Raw genomic sequence first — 24,371 nt, forward strand, 5'->3', positions numbered from 1 at the left:
TCTCCTCCAGATTGGCCAAGTGTTTGGTCTCGGTTGACCCTGTGATCAGAACATCATCTAGATATGCTACCACTCGGGGAGGTCCTTGCAAAAGATTCTCCATTGTTCTTGGGAAGATAATACATGCAGACGATACTCCAAAGGGTCGGCGAGTGTACCAATAAAGACCCTTGTGTGTATTAATAGTCACATATTCTCTCGACATGCTACCCAGTTCTAATCGTGGGTAGGCGTAGTTCCTTTCCAATTTTGTATAGGACTTGCCTCCAGCCAGCTTTGCAAATAAGTCATCTATCCTTGGAATGGGGTACTTGTTAGTTTTGCTGCCTTATTTACAGTCAATTTATAGTCCCTACAAATGCGTATGGTTTGGTCAGGCTTAAACAGTGGAACTATGGGTGCTGCCCATTCCGAGAATTGGACAGTTTGGATGTTGCCCAGCTTTTCTAACTGGCACAGTTCTGCATCCACCTTCTTCTTCAATGCATAAAGCACAGGTCTGGCCTTAAAGAAATGTGGTGTCACCTGAGGATTCACATAAATCTCAGCCTACATGCCTTTTAACTTCCCTAATCCATCCTGAAACACCATGTCGTATTTCCTCAGTAGTTCAGGAACTACTCCTGTTTTCAGGTGAAATATCTCAGACCAGTCAAACTTGATCTTCTGTAACCAGTCTCAGCCTAAAAGGCTGGGTCCTTCTCCTTTCACTGTTATCACAGGTAGCTGGGCTGTCTGTTGCCTACATGACACTGGCACTGTGGTGATGCCCTTTATCTGAATAGATTCTCCAGTGTATGTCCTTAATTTAGTGGCTGTCTGCTCCAGGTTTATTGGCTGCCTACCTTCATTAAGGTATTTGAAAGTGTGCTCTCCCACCACTGTAGTTGAGGCACCCGTATCCACTTCCATTATTAGTGGCTTCTCATTAACTTGGATCGTGACAATGATAGGTTGGGTTTTTACAGTAGTCGCGTTATAAAGGGAATACATGTCGGTGTTGACAGCTTCAGTTTCTGCTGTATTTTCTGCTGTTTTGCAGGCTGTTTCAACTTTGCTCTGCATTGCTTTACTACGTGATCTTTCTTATGGCAGTAATGACACTAAGCCTCCTTGAATTTACAGGGGTCCGGCCCATGGCCACCTCCGCATCTAGAATAACTTAATCTTGGAGTCACTGCTGAAGTGTTTCCACTAGGCCTTTTCATGTTTCTAACAGCGCACATTGCATCTCGCTTTGATGCTGTGGGTCTGGTTTTCATGCTATGCTCGGCGGTAGGTTCCCGCTCCACATGAAGAACGGCACCATGTTGTACGTGTTGCAAAGCCTGCGAGCCTCTTGCAGCACTTTCAATGGTGAGGGAGATTTCTAGGGCGCGCCTAAAGTCAAAGTCGACCTCGGTGAGAAAACGGCGCTGTATGGCATCATCCTTAACTCCACAAACTAATCTGTCCTACAGCATCTCATTTAATGTGTGCCCAAAGTCAACTGCTTAGGGTTCGCTACATAGGTTGAGATTGACTCTCCCAGGGCCCTAACTCTGGAATTAAATTTAAAGCACAGCATTATTATGGATGGCTTCGGCTGGAAGTGTATTTTCACGAGGTCCACTAATTCATCATAGGACTTAGAATTGGGCACGCTCAGGGCCGCCAGGTTGTGAATGAGGTTGTATGTCTCACTGCCACATACACTCAAGAGGGTGGCTTTCTGTATTTCCTCCACGGTAATTTTATTTGCTACAAAATAAAATCCTAGGCGCTCTATATACAGGCTCCAGTCTTCCATAGTCACATCATAAGGATTAATTCTGCCAAAGAGTGGCATGTCTGGTGAGTAGTCTTTTCTTTTTCTTAAGATTCGATGTACTCATAATAACAGGGTGACGTGCAGCATCAGAGCTATCCCATCCTCGTCGCCAAATCTAATGACTTAATAGAATGGACAGGTTTCAACAAGAAATAGATAAACTTTATTACAGAGAGCTTTTCAGGCGCTACATGCTCAATCGTCAGAAATTCCCACCCTCCACAATGCTCACGCTTAGGGCTCATTGGTCAAAGCCTCCCAGAACATCATGTGACTCCTGATAGACAGCAGGAGAGGCTATGCTTTCAGTTACTACAAGCATCCTGGCCTTCCATAGTTGGACATTCAGATTTCTGGAAAAATTGCAGCAGGCGAATGCGTTGTTTGTTGAGGACATGTTCCCCATATTTAACACTTAAACCCCCCCCCCCATCCTTGACCCTGATGTTAGTGGGGAGGGGCTGGAGGGGCAGGTGTGCGTGGGAATGGGGGTGTGAGTGGTGGGGGGTGCAGGTCAATATCAAGCCAAAGTCCGTAAAAGAGAAAATCTGAACTGTCATGAAGAGGTTCATACTGAGGTCTATTTTTCTGTTTCTATTCTTAATTTCCATATGAACAGAAAGTATTGGTGACATAATAAAGGGAATTATCTCTGAGAAATTATTGGGTCTGACAGTATCAAAAAGGTTAAAATGAGGGATCTTTGCCTTACTATGTCTTATATGAAAGTGTTAATCCATATGCAAAATTTTAAGATATTGCTCATATTTTGCAAATGTGGACAAAATTGTCATTGTTGTAAATCTGTGGATGCAAATTATGCACAAATTTTGTACACACTAATAAGAATTGAGATACAAATTATGCTACCACAATAGCAATGATTTGTCAATAAGTAAATAAATATGGATCAAGGCAGCTAGATGAAGTTGAGGCACATGCAGGTATCAGCCATGATCTTATTGAATAGCAGAATAGGCTTGAGTGCTGAAAGGCCTACAAGATAAATCTGTATTGCTGTATTCTTCATAATGATGTGCAAAGGATGTGGCAAATAAAGGTTGAAAGGAACATAACAGGTGCAGGAAGAAATCACTTAAATGATAAGTTTAAATTGTTGGTTGCAAAAACAATAAAATTCACAGGACAGTCTTTGGGACTATGTTAAATCATTGTGATTTCACAGGTCACAACCACTTTATTCATAAAAGCCCATTGACAGCTTTGCAACACAAAGCAGTAAGAGAATCAAAGATTTAATTTCCTAATATTGTTGCATATGCCAATGTGACAAGGGATGACAAAGGAAGATGAACTGCAATAGTAAACAGGAGCAAGTAATGTGCCCACTAGGGATGGCTGTGATGATATCTTTGACCAACACTTCCTGAAAGTGATTGCAAGCATTACCCTTCTGGTGTTAGTCAGCAGCTTTGTAGCTCTTAAGGAGATAAGTGCAATCTGTTAATAAATTTTATATTGGAAAACTAAGGCTGAACAGAACGATAAGTTGATTACATAAGATGATTACCAAGACAGCTTGAAAAAAATATCATACTAATTACTTAAACGTTAGTCATCTAATGTTGACAATAACAATTTTAAAACTCAACTAAATGTAAATGGGTTTTAACATAAATAAATGTTTATATTCCAACTACCCTAAGGTGTAGAATGTGGGCCCAGATCTATTTACTTCATAGAAATGCAGCACATCTTCAGCAGGATTTCCATCCTTCATTTCGATGGGTCCCTGGCTCTGGACTTCATCTCAAGAGGACTGGAATACACGTTACATTACAATTATATAAAGCACTGGTTGGATTCCATTTAGAGTACTGAATTCAGTTCAGGGACCTCAGGAAGGATATCTTGGCCTTTAAGGGTGTGTAGTGCAAATTCATCAGAGTGACACCTGGGCCAGGATTTTACTTATGGTGGGCAGGCTGGGTGGGAGCAGGCACAGGCGGGCGCGGAGCTGACTGCTGCCCGCGATTGGCTCTGCGCTGCTATTTTACAGAGGCAGGCCAATTAAGGCCTGCCGAGTGTGAATCGCGGCTCCCGAGAACAGTGGGAAGGGGCAGGCGGCAGCGGGAGGCCAATGACCGTCGGGTCCAATAGTGACCTGGCGACCTATTCAAAAATGGCGCAGGCAACCTTCCAAAGGCTGCCACTGATGTAGCACAGGAGGATGCCAGACAGCGCTGTCGGAGAGCAGGCCAGGTGGGAGGGCAGGTCAGCGGGGCAGTCTGCCCCGAGATTTTCAGATAAGTGCCTCCTCGAAGAGGTGGCAGCACACCGCGACATCCTTGTGCCAAGGGATGGGAGGAGGAGGCACCCCCAAACATAACAAAATGTGCCTGGGAGGAGGTGGCAGAAAGGGTCAGAGCCCATGATGTGGTGAGACGCACCTGGGTGCAGTGCCGCAAGCAGTTTAATGATCTCTTGTGATCGGGATGGATGAGTACCGTGTTGGCATGGGTCACTTATCACAGCAGTTAGGTTGGCCCCTGTGCCCCCCGCCTCCCCCGCCCCCGGCCCCCTCCAACTCAGAATTTGTTTTTTGTATTCATTCATTCACGGGATGTGGCCGTCGCTGGGTGGGCCAGCATTTATTTATTGCCCATCCCTGGTTGCTCCTGAGAGGGTGGTGCTGAGCTGCCTTCTGTATCCGCTCCATGTGGTGCAGGAACACCCAGAGTAGTGTTTGGGGGTGAGCTTCAGGATTTTGACCGAGCCACAGTGGTGGAGCATCAAAACATTTCAAAGTCAGGATGCTAAGTGACTTGGAGGGGAGCTTCCAGGTGGCAGTATAGCCATCTATCTGCTGCCCTTGTCCTTTTAGGTGGTAGTTCTCATGGGTTTGGAAAGTCTTAGAGTGTGATTGGCAAATGTGATGGAGGCAGCATCTGGGCAAAGAGATTAGCCCTGGCTACTTGGAGTGAGTGTATGGCAGCTCCAGTGTCACAAATCGGATGAACCCTGCAATGTTTCACTCAGGTGGGGGTGGCAAGGCTGCAATGGCGCTGCAGGTACAGGGTTGACTAAGCAATGTTCCTCTCTCCTTTCAGGAGAAGACAACACGCAATAATGCCGAGCAGTTGTAGACTGGCGGAGGGCAGCCCCACCTTCTCATCATCACCAGATATGAGCAGGAGGCACTTGAGCTGGAGAGGCGCCATGCACCCGATCAACCAGCCATGGTGAGGTTGGGGTGCCACTGGGAGGTAAGATGCTGTGCACTGAGGTCACAATGTCTGTGAATACAAACATTCCACTGTTGACTGTATATTGATTTCATCATCCAACATGGGCTGCCCATTGATAATGGAAGGAAGAGTGCATCCTGATCCGGGTGCCAGGCATGTACATTAACAGTGTGACTTCTACTAATCAAATGTCCTTGTTCTTCCTTTCAGCCTCACCGGTGCATGCCCAGACTCAGGAGGCAGAGGGAGTGCCACTGACCCCTGAGGGCCCCGAAGATATAAACACACCAGCGTCGCACCATCTCAGCCAGGCAGGCACCAGCGCAGATACCAGTACCTCGGTGGGGATAAGATCATTGGCTAGTATCTCAGTGCACAGCGGTGAGGGTACTTCACATTTGCTTGAAGTGCAGGCGGAGACAGAGAGTGCCCAGGCAGTTGGAGGACTGCTGGGAACCAGGAACATGCTCAGTCGGTGGCTGATGATGTGCCCCTGGAGCCGTCCCTGAGGCAGCAGATGCTGGAAGTCCGGCAGGGTGTGTGGGAGGATCTGGCGGAGGGAGATACATGAGGGAATGCGTGCCATGGTCTCCATGATGGAGGAGTCCATGTCGAGCATGAGCAATGCAATGACCCTCATGGCTGAGTGCACTGCCTCCTCCATAGAAAGAGTGGCAACTCTCATGGAGAGGGTCCTCCAGGAGAACAACCAGGGCTTCCTGGGAATGTTATTGGACCTGCAAGCCCTTGATCATTGACCTCAGGTGGCCAGTGTCAGTGTGGGAGATGGATTGGGCACCCAGTATCCCAGCTAGCTGCCCATCCATCAATGGTGAGCAGGGAGGTCCAAAGAGACCTCACATTGGTGCACAAGCTGCCTGTCATCCCTGCGGGCTGCTCTCAGGGTGCTCCGGATGATGGCAGCAACTTCTACACCCCTCTGCCAATGACCGTGGCATCTGATGAGGCTGCGGCGATTGGGGAGATGCCAGCCCAATCCCTCCCAGTCAGGGACAGCACAGGCTCCACAGGCCAGAGAATGCCCGCTGAGGTCATCAAGGCCAACAGGACAGCAGTCAAGGGGGAGCACCTAGATGTAGCACCTGCAAATGTAAACCTAAATCACCTTAGGCACAACACGGGCTTATCACTGGTGGTTTTCTTTTGATCCCCCTTTCAGTTGTTTGTGTGTGCTGTTCAACACCTTTTAATGAACTTTGATTTCTGTATGCAAGTTGGCAATCATTGAATGTTTTGGTTCTCAACAAGCCTCCGGGTATTTCATTAGTTCTGCAGGTGAAAGGGAACACATGATGTTATGAGTGATTTGTTTGTCATTGAGCTTTATTGAGAAGGCATATAGCTAATGTTCCTAACCAGGCAAATGTTGCTCTCAGGTATCGAGTGTGGAGCCTGCAGCCCTGGCATGAGTTGGAGGTTCATCCTTGATAGGCTAGCTGAAGGAGCATTGGATTAAAGCCTCCTGGGTGTCCCTGCCTCCCTGGAGGTTGCCCAGGTCAGTGTCTATCCCCTCAGCATTCACCTGAGCATGAACCTCGGACTCACTACAGGACTCATCGTGTGCAGCCAGAGCATCTACGCCTACGGCTTCTTCCTCCACTGTGTCCCCCCCCTTTCCAGTGCCAGATTGTGGAGAGCGCAGCATGCAACCACTATCAGTGACACACGATCTGGGGGGTACTGGAGTGCACCCCCTGAGTGGTCCAGGCATTGGAAGCGCATCTTGAGAAGACCGATGGTTCTCTCCACCACAGCCCTTGTGGAGGCGTGGCTCCTATTGTACCGCTGCTCGGCCTCTGTTCTTAGATGGGGGAGGGGCATCATGAGTCACCTTTTGAGGAGATAGCCCTTGTCACCCAGCAGCCACCCATCTAATCGGCTGGAGCACTGAAGAGCCTTGGCACCTGGGAGTGTTTCAGGATGTAAGCGTCATGGGAGCTGCCTGGGTACTTTGCACAGACTTGCAATCCTGACTGGGACAGGAATTCTGCATCCTGTGATCACACACTATCTGCGTGTTCATGGAGTGGAAGCCCTTCCTGTTGACAAAGGCACCGGGCTCACCTGCTGGTGCCTTGGTGGTGACATATGTGCAGTCGATTGCACCCTGGATGCGGGGAACCCAGCAATCGCTGCAAAGTCTCTGGCTCACTCTGCCTGGCTGGCCTCGTCCGAGCGGTAGTAAATGAAAGTCAATGCACGCCTGAACAGAGCGTCTGTCACCAGCTTGACACAACTGTGGGCAGCTGACTGGGAGACTCCATAAAGATCACCCACCGACCCCTGGAAAGAGCCGGAGGCATAGAAGTTGAGGACAGCCGTGACCTTCAGCGCCACTGGCATAGGGTGTCCACCCCACAGACGGAGCTGATCTCAGGGCTGATCATCTGACAGATGGAGGTCACTGTCTCCCTTGAGAGACGGAGCCTCCTTCTGCATTGCACCTCGGACATATTGAGGTTGCTGCATCGCCGCCTGTAAACCCTGGCAGCAGGATAGTGGCGTCTTCTGCAGCCCCTTCTGCCTTGGTTTTCCTGTTGGTCCTGTGCCCCTTGTGCCTGTGCCTGTCCTCCCAAAGGTGGCTTCCCTGGAGGCTGCATATGGACTCCTGGCCTCCTCCCTCTTCTAGCCCTCTCTTCCTCCTCAGAGGAGGTGCCTTCAAAGGAGAGCACAATCCCCATTCCCAGGGTAAGGGAAGGCTGTCTGATACCCGCAAGGCTCCAAGTGTTACGATTCCTCCAGAGTCCTCAACTGAAGCCTGTTCTTTCTGTCAAAGCAGCTCTGAAGAGAATCAAAGTTGTCCTGTTCACACAAGCAAGTAGCAGTAAGTTTAAAAACTAAAGTACTAACAACTCGCATTAGTGAGCTCACTCATCCCTCTTATCCCGCCCGTGGGTGAGGTTTTTTAAAATGTGGCCTATCCGCCTGCCCGTTGCGCCCGTGCGACGCACTCAAAATCGCATGGGCTGCTAAAGATTGCTGTCAATTACTGCCTCAAGGGCCTTAGGTGGCCGATTAATTTATGGCTGACGCGCCTCGGAACTCATAGCTTGCCCGCCCACCAAAATATCGCGCTGGTGTGTGGTGACGTCGGGACACACGCCCAACATCGCCACACACGCCCAACATCGCCACGTGTCATGTCGGGCCTGCCCCCACATGCAAACGGCAAAATTCTGACTCTGGTCTAAAAAAAGTTAAATTAAGTGCACAGGTTGCATCGACTAGCCTAGTGTACCTTTGCGTATAGAAGATTAAGGGGTAATGTAATTGAGGCATTTAAGATGATTAAAGGTTTTATTCAGGAAAACAGAGAAACTATTTTCTCTGCTGGGAGAGTCTTGAACAAGGGGGCATAAAATCAGAATTAGACTGTTCAGGGGTCATGTCAGGAAACATTTCTTCACACAAAGGGACTGGAAATCTGAAACTCTTTCCCTTGTTGAAGCTAAGTCAATTGGAAATTTCAAAACTGAGTTTGATAGATTTGTTAGACACAGATATTCAGGGCTTATGGAACCAAAGCAGGTAAATGGGGTTAAAATAAATATCAGCCATGGCCTAGTTGAAAGGAGGAACAGACTTGAGGGACTGAGTGGCTTGCTCCTGTCCCTGTGTTCCAGATTTCCAGCTTCAGAGATATTTATATATTTTTGGTAAATTGCCTGATCTCCTTACGAAACCTACCATTAATGTGCAAGCATGTTTGCTGCAGCAGGTTATGGCAAAACTTAAAATTGCACAATCTGTATGGAATTTAACCTGGAAATCCCTCGTCCATCATTGCAGAAACACCTGGTGAGAAATAGCCAGATACTCATGGCATCCAATGACCGAACATATGTCAGATAATATATGTCTGGCATTTTGAATCTCAGTTCCACTCACTTATAAGCATCACCAACTCAAAATCAGGTGAGCCTGAAAAAGGGCAGGGACTTGGCAGAGTACACCCCTGTTCCATTCCCTCTCTCCTGCCTACTCCTGATCTACACAGAAATCAATGGAGAAAATAGAACTAGCTGGATTAAATACAAGGATTGTGTAAGAACTTAAGCCATTTTTTCCAGTTTACCTTAATCTCAGAGTGCTGCAAGTGGACTTATTTCTCTGTGCACCTGTGCACTCTTAGGGCGGATTTATTGGCAACAATTTTTCTGCATTTTGATGTATAATTTAATAACTTGCTCGCATCAGTGATCAGGCCAGTCTTAACATGCTGAATTCCCAAAGTGACCATTAAAGATTAAAAAAGAACAAGATAGATTAGGTGATCAAAGCTAAATTTTAAGTTTTAAAAATAAAAATGGAGCAGAGGGAGAATAGGGCAAAAAGAGATGCCAGTGAAAGTAGAGTTAAATGTCTCAGTTTCATTTTTTTAGTTATTTCCATTTTAGTAGTTTGGAGTTACTTTTACAGTACTGCAAGTATTTCTAGCATTTGAGTAGATTTATTATTAAAATAAAATTTTCAGTGTTGACAATTTACACAATCAATTGGTCTGACAATACAGCTGCTTTCTTGGGCCTGTTGCCAGTCTAGGCACTAACAAAATTGTTATCAAAACCTATCTAATATAGGGTGTATTTCAAACTCAGTTCCCAACAGGCGACTTTGAATCATCATACAGACATTGTTATGACCCTTGGACAGACCCGGGACATGGAGGGCGATTCAGTTAGGGACTAATAACGTTTTGTTTAAAGTAGATAAAGTTCATGAATCAAGATGATTGCTAAGTGAAGAAAGCCAAGATTCCATGTTTTGTTTCGAACAAACAAAAATAAACTTTGCTATACAAGTTCAGAAAGATAAAACAATTTACAATATCTATTTTATACTGTTGTAACTAAACATTCAGGATAAGTATCAGGTACATGTGAATTAACAGATGAATTGTGGTCGGACACACCATACTATACAACAGATGACAGATGCGACCAAAAAAGATTCCATGGATTTCTCAACAACCCACCCAGACGTTTGTCACATTGTGAGCCAACTAATCTCACTGAAACTTCACCTTTCTCACAAGGGTTTCTAACCTCCACATCTGAAGATCTTGCCCAGAAATTCTCTTCAAAAGTTGCTCCCACTTGGATGTCTTCAACAATGACCCACCTCATAGCGTTTCAATCTCACCGTCAGAGTTTCTTTTCTTTTCTTTTTCTTTTCCCCTGGTTCTCTGAGTGTACCCAAGTTTTACTTTCCATGCACAATCTATATCTTAGCAGAACACCACTGCTCCAAAGAGGTATCTTTGCCCCAACGGCCTGCACGGAGTCACCAACCTTTGGCTGCTTTCTCAGATCTTCAGGGTTCCTCTTCCTCCACTTCATTCAAAGTCTGCTCCCTGCAGCTCTTTCCTGAATTTGGAGCCTATTACTCTGCTCCTTTCTTCAACTTCACTTAATGGGACCTATTCCTGACCTCTGTCTTCATCCCTTACCTGGGACTATCTTGGACCTCTCCTTGTACTCCTCCCTGGTTTGGGAGATTCTCCCTATCCCCCTCCCGTATCCTGCTCCCTGGTACACACTCACTAAAATGGCGCTCCGTATCAGATTATCTGACCTTTCTCTTTGTGCGGTTTTCTCTTTTTCCTTCTGCGTAGGCATGCAGGGCTGGTGCCTGGCCTGCAGAATGTAAAAACCTCAAACTGCGCGTGTGCAGCCTATTCCTGGCTGGCACAAGCACGGGAGACCCGAGGTTCATCGGGAAGCGGAGTTTCTGACCTACAAACTAAAGGTAAGTTTTTGAGTTTCATCACAACATGCTTTCATATTCTCCACTGATTGTGATGTTGGCTTTTAGTGTAAAATGGGATGGGGTATAAAAGTAGGCATGTCTTGCTACAGCTGTACAGGGCATTAGTTGGGTTGTACCTGACGTACTGTGTACAGTTTTGGTCTCCTTACTTAAGGAAAGATATACGTGCATTGGAAACAGTTGAGAGAAGGTTCACTGGGATGAAGGGGAGGAAAGTTTGAGCAGGTTGGGCCTATAATCATTGGAGTTTAGAAGAATGGGAGGTGTTCTTATTAAGACAAATCAGATGAGGGTTTTGACAGGGTAGATACTGGGAGGATGGTTTCTCTCATGGGAGAGACTGGAACCAAGCGGAACATAAGGGGTGTCCCCTTTAAGACAGAGATGAGGAGAAATTTCTTCTCTCAGAGGGTTGTTAATCTTTGGAATTCTCAATCCCAGAGTGTAGTGAAGGCTTGGTCATTGAAAATATTCAAGGCTGAGTTAGATTTTTGATCCACAAGGCTATGTGGGGCAGGCAGCAAAGTGTAGTTAAGGCCACAATCAGATCAGCCATCACCTTACCGAATGGCAGAGCAGGCTCGATGGCCGAATGGCCTACTCCTGCTCCTATTTCTTATGATCTTATGATGTCATCCTCATCGGCAGTCCCTCAATTGTAGAATGATGTCTACTCAGGATCGGGAGTTTCTAGATACGAGCATGCAAATTAGGAGCAGGAGTAGGCCACTCAGCCCTTCGAAGCTGCACCGCCATTCAATAAGATCTGATTGTAACCTCCACTCCACATTCCTGTCTACCCCCAATAAGCTTTCATCCTCTTGCTTAACAAGGATTTGTTTAGCTCTGCCTTAAAAACATTCAAAGACTCTGCTTCCAATGCCCTTTGAGGAAGAGAGTTCCAAAGACTCACAATCCTCTGAGAGAGAAACTTTCTCCTCATCTCTGTCTTAAATGAGTGACCCCTTATTTTTAGACCATGACCCCGAGCTCTAGATTCCTCCACAAGAGGAAACAACCTATTCACATCCACCCTGTCAAGACCCCTCAGGAGCTTAAAAGTCTCAATCAAGTTACCTCTTACTCTTCTAAACTCCAGCGGATACAAGGCTAACCTGTCCAACCTTTCCTCGTAAGACAACCTGCCCATTCCTGGTATTAGTCAAGTAGGCCTTCTCTAACCTGCTTCTAACGCATTTATATCCTTCCTTAAATAAGAAGACCAATACTGTACACAGCATTCCAGATGTGGTCTCACCAGTACCCTGTATAACTGAAGCATAACCTCTCTACTTTTGTATTCAATGCCCCTCACAATAAACAATAACATCTGTTAGCTTTCCTAATTACTTGCTTTAATAGCCTTTTGTGATAAATGCACTGGAACACCCAGATCCCTCTGAATCTCAGAGCCCTGCAACCTCTCACCATTTAGATAATAAGCTTCTTTTTTATTCTTCCTGCTAAATGGACAATTTCACATTTTCCCACAATATGGGCAGAATTTTGAGGTTGGTGGGTGGACGCGGTTGGCGGGACCAGGAGCGGCCAGGACACAGCCCGCTGCCTGCGATCAGTCCTCGACCTTGATTTCACACTGGCAGGCCAGTTAAGGCTCGCCCAGCGTGAAACACGGCTCATCACTGGTCAGGAAGGGCCAAGCCGAGGCGGGGGTCTGTCGGCCACCAGGTCCAATGGCGACACAGTGGCCGGTTTAAAATCGGTCCAGGCAGCCCCAGAAAGGCAGCCAATGAAGGACGTCTCTTCTGCGTTGTTTTGATGGAGTTGAGCGTGGCTGGAGATGCCAGGCAGGTTGGGTGTGCAATTGAGCCCCCACTTTTCGGATGAGTGCCTCGTCATCCTCCTGGAGGAGGTGGCTGCCAGGAGGGACACCCTTGTTCCCAGAGATGGGAAGAGGAGGCCACTGCACCTCACAAAGAGGGCATGGGAGAAGGCGGCAGCCATGACGTGGTGCAGTGCACCTGGGTGCAGTGCTGGAAGCACTTCAATGACCTTCTGTGCTCAGAAAGGATGAGTACCTTGTTGGCATGGGTCAGTGCGCAGAAGTGTTAAGGTGTGGCTGTCCTCACCGTGCACCTCAGGGATGCTAGAGTCTGAGTGCCAACTGTCAATGATACTGAAGCTGACCAAGGGGCTGAGCCCTGGCTGCTTGGACTGAACACCTTGCGGCTTGAGGGCCAGGACTCGGATGTGCCTGCGAGGTGTTCCTCAGCTAGGGTTGGCCAGGCTGCAATGGCACGGTAGATAGAGAGTGGATTAATCAATGCTCTTATGTCCTTTCAGGAGAAGATGAGCCATAACCAAGCAGAGAGGGCATGTACAGGCGGAGGCCCACCCAACCTGCTGCTGCTCACCAGATTTGAGCAGGATACCCTGGAGCTCAAGAGTCGGCACGCTTTTCGTGTAACCAGGCGTGGAGAGGTGGGTGTGCCAGATGAAGATAAGAGCGCCATGCACAGAGATCAGAGTTTCAGAATGTGCAACCATTCTAGTGTAGTCTCTTCATTGATGTGATCCTTGAATCTGGAGTCCCGATTGATCATTGAAAGATGATGGCACCATGATGCAGTTCTCCATTGTCTCACCAGGGTGCCTGGCATGCACAGTGACAGTGTGAAGACTTTAGTTAATGACATGTTCTTGTTCTCCCTTTTAGGTTCGCCAGCACGCACTTGGTCTATGGGCTCTGAAGGACCACCCCTGATGCCGGAGGACCACTGGGCTTCATTTGCACCTACGTCACACCCCTTCTCTGATGTAGGCACCAGCGCAGATACCAACGCCTTGGTGGGCATTAGATCGGTGGCTAGACTGCCGGTGCACATTGGGAAGGCACTTCACACTCGCTTGAGGTGCAGGCGGAGGCAGAGAGTGCCCAGGGTGCTGGCAGTCGGAGGACTGCTGGGGATCAGGATGATGCTCAGTTGAAGGCAGATGGTGAGCCTCTGGAGTCGTCCATTAGGTGGCAGATGCTAGATGTCTAGTGAGATGCGCGGGAGTATTTGGCAGGGATCCATGAGGGTATGTGTGCCATGGTCTCTGTTGTGGAGGAGTCCATGCAGAGCATTGACCTTCATGGCTGAGCGCACTGCCTTCTCCATTGACAGAGTGGCGATTCTCATGGAAAGGGAACTCCAGGGACATAATCAGGGGCTCCTGGGGTTGCCAGCCCTCACACAGACAATGACCTCAGGTGGTCAGTGTCCATGTGGGAGATGGATGGGGCACACAGTATCCCAGCTAGGTGCCCGTCCATCAGTGGTGAGCAGGGAGGTCCAGAGTAGCTTCACGTTGGCGCACGAGCTGTTTGTCATCTCTGTGGGCTCTCAGGGCACTCTGGATGACAGCAGCAGCTCCTCCCCCCCTCTGCCAGTGACCATTGCATTGGATGAGGCTGTGATGACTAGGAAGATGCCGTCCATGGAACTGGCAGCTCCATCCCAGGTGAGGCCAGCAGAGGCTCCATTGGCCAGAGGACAACCACCAAGGTCATCAAGGCCAACAAGACACCAGAGTCAGCAGGCTCCCTCCAATGCTGGTGCCAGTAGGGGGGGAGGGGGGTTCCGGGGGGCACCAAGATGTAGCACTTGCAAATCTATATTTAAGGCACCGTGAGCATGTGAGGGACAGTTCACGGGTGATTTTCTGTTCATTTATGTTTGGTTTATATGTCTGCTGGTGTGGACATCCACACCAGTAATCATAATGTCATAATGATTTCAATGTGATGATAACATTAAATTTGCTTTAGTGCTGATGGCCGGAGTATGCATCACACCTTTTCTTTCTGTTGCAGGGTACGCCAGTATTTAAAGCTGGACGTGAGGCTGGATATTTTATTGCACAGGCACTGAGTGTTCTTTGTGTTCAAATGAAAGGATCTTTTCAGACCTCCAGGATAATGGCAGCCGTGATGTGAGGTTGAAGCTGATCTTTGGTAGCCTAGTTGAAGAAACACTGGATCAAGGCGTCCCTGGTGTCCCTGCCTCCCTGGAGGTTACTGAGGTCTGCCTCCACGCCCTTAGTGTTCTCCTCACTGTGCTCCTCTTCTGACTCACTATTGGACTCATCATCTGTGGCCTGTGCAGCTGCGTCAAGATCCTCTTCCTCCAGTGTGTCCCCCCTTGTCAGTGCCAGATTGTGGAGAGCGCAGCATATAACCACTATCAGTGACACCCACTCTGGGGGTATTGTAGTACTCCCCCTGAATGGTCCAGGCATCGGAAGTGCATCATAAGAAGACCTATGGTCCTCACTACCACTGCCCTGTGAAAGCATGACTCGTAACGCTGCTCTGCCTCTGTTCTTGAGTGGCATAGAGGCATCATGAGCCATGTTTTCAATGGACAGCCCTTGCCATCCAGCAGCCATCCATCGAGCCGGGCTGGAGCACTGAATAGCCTCGGCACCTGGGAGTGTCTCAGGATGTAAGCGTCATGGGAGCTGCCAGGGTACCTCGCACAGACTTGCAGAATCTGCATCCTGTGGTCACACACTATCTTCATGTTCATGGAGTGGAATCTCTTCCTGTTGACAAAGGCACCTAGCTGAACCGCTGGCGCCTTGATGGCAACATGTGTGCAGTTGACGAAACCCTGGATGCAGGGGAACCCAGCAATCACTGCGAAGCCTCTGGCTTACTCAGCCTGGCTGGCCTCGTCTGTACGGGAAAGAATAAAGGTCAGTACCCACCTGAACAGAGCTTCTGTCACCAGCTTGATCCAACTGTGGACAGCTGATTGGAAGGCTCCACACAGCTCCCCACTGACACCTGGAAAGAGCCGGAGGCATAGAGGTTGAGGGCCACTGTGACTTCAGAGCCCCTGGCATGGGGTGTCCACCCACACAGTCGGAACTGATCTCAGGCCCAATCATCTGACAAATGGAGGTCACAGTCTCCTTTGAGAGGCGGAGCTTCCTTTGGCATTGCACCTCAGACATATTGAGGCAGCTGCATCACCGCCTGTAAATCCTGGCAGCAGGATAGTGGCATCTTCTGCGGCCTCTTCCACCTTGGACTATTTGCTGGCCCTGTGTCCCTTGTGCCTGCACCTCTCCTCTCACAGGACCCTCCTCTGGAAGATGCATTGGGACACCTGGCCTCCTTTCCCTTCTGCCCCTCTCTTCCTCCTCAGAGGAGGTGCCACCAGCGGAGACCACAATCCTCATTACCAAGGTAGCAGAAGGCTGTCTGATACCTGGCAGGGTCCACTTGGTCTGAATCCTCCGGGGCCTTTGGAGACACCAATGGGTCCTGAAATGAAGCCTGGAAATGCTAACAATGAAGCCGATCTGAACAAAGATGAAGCTGCCAAGTACCAATAAGTCACCAGCAGCAAACTGTGTACCAAACTCCCCACTACTGACACTGGCAATGCTGCTGACCCCTTTTATACCGCCCGTGGATGAGGTTTTTGAAATTGTCGGCTGGACGCCTGCCCGTTTTGTCCATGCGATGAGCTTGAAATCGCACGGGCAATGAAAAATCGCCGTCAATAGCTTTTTAATGGCTTTAAGTAGTGGCTTAATTAATGGCGGATGCGGCTCCAGCACCCGCTTGTGTCCACCAACTGAAATATTTCATGAGTGCACATTGACGTCGGGACGCTCACCCGATGTCATCGTGCACTATTTTACGCCTGATTGGGTCAGGTGCACGCCCGCCCGCAGAACATAAAATTCTGCCCTATACTTCATTTGCCAGATCTTTACCCAATCACCTAACCTATGTATGTCATTTTATAGTCTCCATACGCCCTCTTCACAACTTACTTTCCTATCTATCTTTGTGTCATCAGCAAATTTAGCAACCATACCTTCAGCTGCTTCATCCAAGTCATTTATATAAATTGTAAAAAGTTGAAGCCCCAGCATTGATCCCTGTGGCACACCACTCATTACCTCCTGCCAACCAGAAAAAGACCCATTTATGTCTACCCTCTGTTTCCTGTTAGCTGGCTAATCTTCTATCCATGCCAAAATGCTACCCCCTACTCCCATGGGTCATCATGTGTCTGAATAGGCCAATTCTTGACCTGCAGATTTTTGGGCACATAGGGCAGGATGTCCCACGAGGTAGAGGGATCCAGAGTGCAGGATTTGCTTCCTTTTCTCCCTTTCTCTGTTGTCACTCTACCTTATCGATAAGACTTTGGGACTCAAAGTGTGATGTAAGCTTAACGGACAAATTGTCGCCATCTTGAATGATTGGTAGCGAGCTCCTCCCAGTCATTAATGTCAATGCCACAATGCTTCTTAAAGAGCTTCAGAGTGTCTTTGTAGCATTTTCTTTGGCCTTCCCTGAAAATTTGGCCATTTGAGAGCAGAAAAAACAGGACCTGGTGGGGAGGACGGTTTTCAGCCATCCAGACACAGTGTCCAGTCCATAGAAATTTATTTTACAGGAGTTTTTCCTGAACACTTACAGCTGGCTTCAAGGAGGACACTAGTGCTCTCTCAGCAGTCCTCCCATTGAGTCTGGAGAATGCAGCAGAGGTATTGCTGATGGAGTTTCTCTAGTATTCTTATGTGTCGCTGATACGCAGTTCAGGTCTCACTGCAGTACAGAGTCTGCACTGTACATTCGGACTTTTGTTGATTTGCGGGAGTCTTTTTGTCAAATACTCACTGCCATAGTTTGTAGAAGGTTATACTGGCACAACTAATCTGGTGTTGGATCTCCTTGTCAGTGGTGGCCATTTGAGAGAAGTGGTTGCTAAGGTATGGGAAGTGCTCAATATATTCCAGGATCTTTCCCTCAGTATATATGGGAGGTGGAATATTTGACAGTCTTGATAACTTGATAAGAGTTTTGTTTTAACAGCATTCAAGGACAGGCTGAGTTTCTTGTTGAAGAATTGAAGAGATCAAGAGCAGCTTCTAAAACTTGTGCAGAGAGGGCAATGACTCTGCAGTCATCCACAAACTGTAGATCATGTATATTTATGGTGGTCAGTTTAGTTTTGGCACAGGGGCGACTGAGGTTAATGAGTTTTCCATCTAGACAGGATTTAATGCTGACATCAGAGGGCAGTTGATCTTTGATGAGGTGAATAGCCACTGTCAGGTAGATTGTAAAGAGTAAGGGGGCTATGACAGAGCCTTGTTTGACCCTGGTCTGGATTTTGAAGGCGTCTGTTTCATCACTTCCAATCATGACAGTTGCAGTCGCATCATGATGAGGCAGTTGTAGGATTGTGATGAGGTTTCTTGGACATCCAAATCTTTGAAGCACAATCCACAGAGCCTTGCGATTTATTGAGTCAAATGCTTTGGTCAGGTCGATGGATGCAATGAAGAGTTCCTGGTGTTGTTCTCAACATTTTTCTTGGATTTGTATGGCAACAACGGCCATGTCGGATGTTCCTATGGAAGGTCTGAAGGCACAGCGTGTCTTCCTCAGCCACAGGAAGTAGGCGATTCAGGAAAATGCGTGTTAGCATTTTCCCTCCTATGGACACCTTGATGGATTCTACAGCATGACTTATCTCCCTTCATGAAGATGGTTACAATTATCACATTCTTGAAGTTGGTGGAGGTGGGGGTTGGGGAGTTCCTTTTCCTCCCAAATCCACAGGATGAGTGGGATGGAGTCTTGATGCAAGCAAAAGCCCACCAACTTTGAAGACCTCAGCTGGAATACAATCAGGGCTGTAGGCTTTGCTGTTTCTCATCAGTTTGATTGCTCGGTGCGGCTCTCCCATTGATGGTGGCTGACCCATGGATTCTACCGCTGGGTCCTGGGAGATAGCCTAAAGAGAATCAGCTGCCACTGTGGATTCACAGTTGAGGAGTTGTTCAAAATGTTCTTCCCCTTGTTGATGGATGGCGCTTTCACCCTCGAGAAGAGAAACACCAACCTGTGACATAAGGGATTTTGTCCATTTTTACCTTGATGTATAGATGGCTCTGGTGGCTTCAAAAAGCTTCAGGTCATGATGATCAGTATATTGTTAGACCCCTTGGGCTTTCCCTTTCCACCACATGTCCTTTGGCTTCCAGATTTGCCTTTGAGTGTCAGCCTGGAGCTGTTGGAATGCTGCTTTCTTGCCTTGCGACCTTGGATTGGTCTGCCAGGCAATGAAGGCTGCTCGTTTAGTTCCAGGACATCACATATTTGAGCGTCATTTTTGTCAAACCAGCCATGGCGATGACGATGCTCAAACCCAGGGCCTGGACATAGGAGTCTAGTACAGCTGACTTTATTTGATCCCACTGTTCTTGAATCGAGTTAGGCATGTGAAGATTTTCCACATTTTTCCTGAGCTGCACTTGGGATTCGTCTCTTCAGTTGGACTGGGACAATGATCTTCTTCCTCTTGGACTTTTTGGCCTTGAGATGCCTTGCTGCTAGGTGGATCTTCATCACCAATTGAGCAGGTCAATGATTTGTCCAGCAGACATCACTTAGATCTTTGACCAGAACAATAACATAATCCAGGAGGTGCCAATGCTTTGATCTGAGATACCTCCATTTGGTTTTTTATTTGTCCTTCTGGCAGAAGATGGTGTTTGTTATAATGTTATGCCCCCCAGCTGATGTTACTCCTGGACAAGTCTGATCCCAGAGTGGAACCCAGCTTGATAGATCCTAACTTTTATTTGTTTGTTTAGGTACATGGGGAGGGGCTACTGAACAGTGTCACCGGAGTCAGATAATGAACTTCTAACAAAAGCATAAAACATTTATTAAACAAGAAAAGATGAACTATATTACAATATTCCTTCACCCGCACAATACCTTTACAGATACATACAGATTTGTAAGGGTAACACAAGTAACATAAACTATTTTATACGCTAATGTCCACAGTAAGTGCACAGTCCATGTACCAATAGGCGACCTGTGATAGGACACACCACACTCTGAAATCAAGTGACAGGTGCCACCCCAAACAGATGCTATGAATCTCTCCTCAACTCCCCCCGGAAGCTTGTTACACTGTGAGCCAACCAGTCTCACTGAACTCCGTCTTTCACACGAGGGTTTCCAACATCCACTCTCCCCGCACTTGCTTTGGAATCTTCTCCAAAAACCAACACTTTCTGTCAGACACCTTCCACAAGGTTCCAGATCCTGGGTTTCGAACTCTCCTTCCGATGTTCCTCTCCCCTGGGTCACCACTTGCATTCAAGCTTACTTCCACACACTCTCTGTCACCAACTCAGTTGTCAACAGTACACCACTGCTTTACATGCCCATAGGAAAGAGTTATAGACCTTCAGTTGTCTCTTTGGACCTTCTGGCATCTTGCAAGCTGCTCTCGCTTTAAATCTGCTTTCTGCACTTTTTGTCTCTTTAAACCAACAGTTTGGAGCCTTTCTTGCTGCCCCTCATAGAAACATAGAAAAATCGAAACAGAACAGGTAATTCGGCCCTTTGAGCCTGCTCCGCCATTCATTATGATCATGGCTGATCCTTTATCTCAACGCCATATGCCCGCTCTCTCCCCATACCCCTTGATGCCTTTAGAGTCTAGAAGTCTATCTATTTCCTTCTTAAATGTATTCAGTGACTTGACCTCCACAGCCCTCTGTGGTACAGAATTCCATAGGTTCACAACTCATCTCAGTCCTAAGTGGCCTACCCACTATCCTGAGATTGTGACCCCTTGTTCTAGACACCCCAGCGAGAGGAAACATCATCCAGTCTGCATCCAGTCTGTCCAGCCCAGTCAGAATTTTATATGTTTCAATGAGATCCCCTCTCATTCTTCTAAACTTCAGTGAATACAGGCCTAAGTTGAGTTGGCCCAATCTCTCCTCATACGACAATCTTGCCATCCCATGAATCAGTCTGGTGAACATTCACTGCACTCCCTCTATGGCAAGTGTATCCTTTCTTAGGTAAGGAGACCAAAGCTGCACACAATACTTCAGGTGAGGTCTCATCAAGGTCCTGTATAGCTGCAGTAAGGCATCCTTGTACTCAAGTCCCCTCGCAATGAAGACCAACATGCCATTTGCTTTCTTAATTGCTTGTTGCACCTGCATGCTTGCTTTCAATGATTGGTGTACAAGGACACTCAGGTCCCATTGTACATCAACATTTCCCAATCTATCACCGTTTAAATAAGACTCTGCTATTCTGTTTTTCCTTCCAAAGTGGATAACTTCACACTTCTCCATGTTACACTGCATCTGCCATGTATTTGCACGCTCACTCAACTTGTCTAAATCACCTTGAGGCCTCTTAACACCATAAGACCACAAGACGTAGGAACAGAAGTAGGCCATTCGGCCCATCAAGTCTGTTCTGCCATTCAATGAGATCCTGGCTGATCTTATAATCCTCAACCCCACTTTCCTGCCTTTTCCCATAACCCTTGATTCCCTTACTGATTAAAAATCTGACTATCTCAGCCCAGAATATACTTAATGACCCAACGTCTACAGTCCTCTGCAGTAAAGAATTCCACAGATTGACTACACTCTGAGAGAAGAAATTCCTCCTCATCTCTGTCTTAAATGGGCGACTCCTTACTCTGAGATTATGTCCTCTGGTCCTAGACTCTCCCACAAGGGGAAACAACCTCTCAGCATCTACCCTGTCAAACCCCCTAAGAGTCTTATATGTTTCAATAAGGTCGCCTCTCATTCTTCTAAACTCCAATGAGTACAGGCCCAATCTACTCAACCTCTCCTCATAAGAAAATCCCTCCATACCCGGGATCAACCTAGTGAACCTTCTCTGGACTGCCTTCTCTGGACATCCTCCTCATCACTCACATTCCCACCTAGTTTTGTGTTGTCAGCAAACTTGGAAATATTACATTTAGTTCCCTCATCCAAGTCATTGATATATATTGTGAATAGCTCGGGCCCAAGCACTGATCCCTGTGGTACCCCACTAGCCGCCGCCTACCATTCCAAAAAAGACCTATTTATTCCTACTCTCTGGTTCCTGTCTGCTAACCAATTCTCAATCCATGCCAATATATTACCCCCAATCTCATGTACTTTAATTTTGCACACTAAGCTCTTATGTGGGACTTTATCAAAAGCTTTCTGAAAATCCAAATACACCACATCCACTGGTTCTCCCTTATCTATTCTGCTAGTTACATCCTCAAAAAACTCCAGTAGGTTTGTCAAGCATGATTTCCCTTTCAAAAATCCATGTTGACTTTGTCTAATCCCGTTGATATTTCCTAAGTGTCCTGTTATCACATCCTTTATAATAGACTCTAGTATTTTCTCTACCACATATGTTAGGCTAACCGGTCTGTAATTCACTGGTTTTTCCATCCCTCCTTTTTTAAATAGTGGGGTTACATTTGTTGCCCTCCAATCTGCCAGGAATGTTCCAGAATCTACAGAATTTTGGAAGATGCCAACCAATGCATTCACTATTTTCGTGGCCACCTCCTTTAGTACCCTGAGGTGTAGATCATCAGTCCCTGGCAATTTAGCAACTTTCAATCCCATTAATTTCTCCACCGCCTTTTTTTAGTAATACTAATTTCCTTCAATTCCTCCTTCTTACTAGACCTTTGGTTCCCTAGTATTTCTGGGAAGTTATTTGTGTCTTCCTCCGTGAAGACAGAACTAAAGTAGTTGTTTAATTGCTCTGCCCTCACTCTTAACTTCATTTAACAGGACCTTTTCCAGGTTCCTCTCCCTTTGACTAGAAGGTCTGCTTGGGACTTTCAACTTTTCCACTCCCCTGGATTTTGGGGCCCTTTCTTTGGCTTGGGACTAGCTATCTGTTCACTTTGCTCTAGTCTCTCCTGGCAGCTACTTTCAAAACCAACTGAACTCCAACAGTTTCCAAATCAAACTGCTGTTTCTAGTTGCCTTTGTGTGTCTGTGGGAGGGATCTGCCTTTCTGGACGCCTGTTGCTAGGCCAACAGTCCAATTTCTCTACTCTTGCTTGTTTAACTTAGCTGCAAACGTCATAAAACTCTCATTAGAAACGTGGGCACCTGTTAAATTGAAACTAAAACTCAATTTGACCTTTTCTTAACTCACAGATAGAGAAATGCAAATCAAACCTAAACATTAAAGCTAAAACTCATTCCTAACACCCACAGATACAAATATAACTTGCTTAAACTATCTCTATTTCCTACCAATACTGATACCATGCTGAGCACATGTCAGCAGGAGAACAGCATTTGCACTGACTTTTCCCACTCCTTTTTGCCTAATGGGTCCACTCCAGACATTGGAGTCACGGCAAACTCTGGCATTGATATGAAACACATATATTGTTCTCCAGTTGATATTATAATTTTGAACTTTATTCATGTCAATACACTGACTTTAGGTCATTGGAGTATATAGTATGGAAGGAGGTTTAAACAAATACCAGCAGCTCTGTTGGTTAATTTTTTTTCCACACAAGTCATTGCTTTTTCTTCAATAAATTTAATGTTATAGAAGATTTTTCTCAAAGCATTAATTAAGCTTTTGCTGAGTTAAAAACAGGTTAATTCAATGGGTGGAATTTTCCGTGCTTGTTGGCCTCAGGCGTGTTCGGCGGCCTGAGCAGGCAGCATGGCGAGAAGGCCAAAAACCATCTGCTTTGTCCGTCAATGGCAAGCTGCATTTCCTGCCGTTGGATGTCGGGAACCACATTGTAATACATCTGGATATCATTATATGGCTAGCCCGCTGGAATCATCCCCGAACACGGGATCATCCGCCCATGTGGGAAAACATGCTGGTGGAGAACACATCTTGAGAAGTGTGACGTGCAGAAGCCGGAACTCACTGCCAGGGCCTTGCACACATCATGGACATCAGAGGAACAGAAGATGCTGGAGCCCGACAGCAACGGGACCCTGGGGGAACGTCCATGGCATGCTGGGTGGATTCTCATGGACATGGCTGTGCTACAGAGCAGCTCACAGAAGGTGGAAAGTCGCCATTAAAGGTCAGCTCACAACAATGATCATCAAGGGGGTGAAGAGGGGGGTTCTGCTGCGTTTGAGAGAGGAAGATGAACTGGAGGGTAAGAGAGGAAGGTCTAGGATCGAGTGGGAGAGGAAGAGGTGTCCGGGGGGCAGGGGGGGATGGGGGGTGGCAAGGTTGGGAGAGCGGGGCCGAAGGTGTCGGGAGGGGGTGAAGTTGGGAGCAGGGGAACAAAGGTGTCGGAGTGGGTGAGGTTGGGCGGCGGGGGGGGAAATGAAGGTGTTGGGGGGCGGGGGGAGGGGGGGGGTGGTTGGGGGGCTGGGACAATGTGGGGAGGAGGGAGTAACAAGGGCAAAGGTGGCAGCTGGGGATGTAGGTGGAACTGGGGTGGAAGGTGTAAAGGAAGGAGTTCAGAGGCAAGTTGTAGTTTGGCAGTTTCAATCTTGCAGCAAAGTACCTTGTGCAATACCTTATCAAAAGCTATTTGAAAGCCCAACTAGACAATGCTTCACAGCCTTCCCTCATCCACCATCTTTGTAGGTTTTTCATGAAATACAATTAGATTTGTATGACATAACTTCCTTTTTATGAAGGGAGGTTAGGTGTCTCTCATATGTCTTTCTCTATTCAGGCAACCCCAATGATTTGCTCAAACACCTTTCCTGTTACTAATGTCAAACTAATG

The sequence above is a fragment of the Cetorhinus maximus genome, chromosome 19, assembly GCF_964194155.1.
Source record: "Cetorhinus maximus chromosome 19, sCetMax3.hap1.1, whole genome shotgun sequence".
Classification (NCBI taxonomy): domain Eukaryota; kingdom Metazoa; phylum Chordata; class Chondrichthyes; order Lamniformes; family Cetorhinidae; genus Cetorhinus; species Cetorhinus maximus.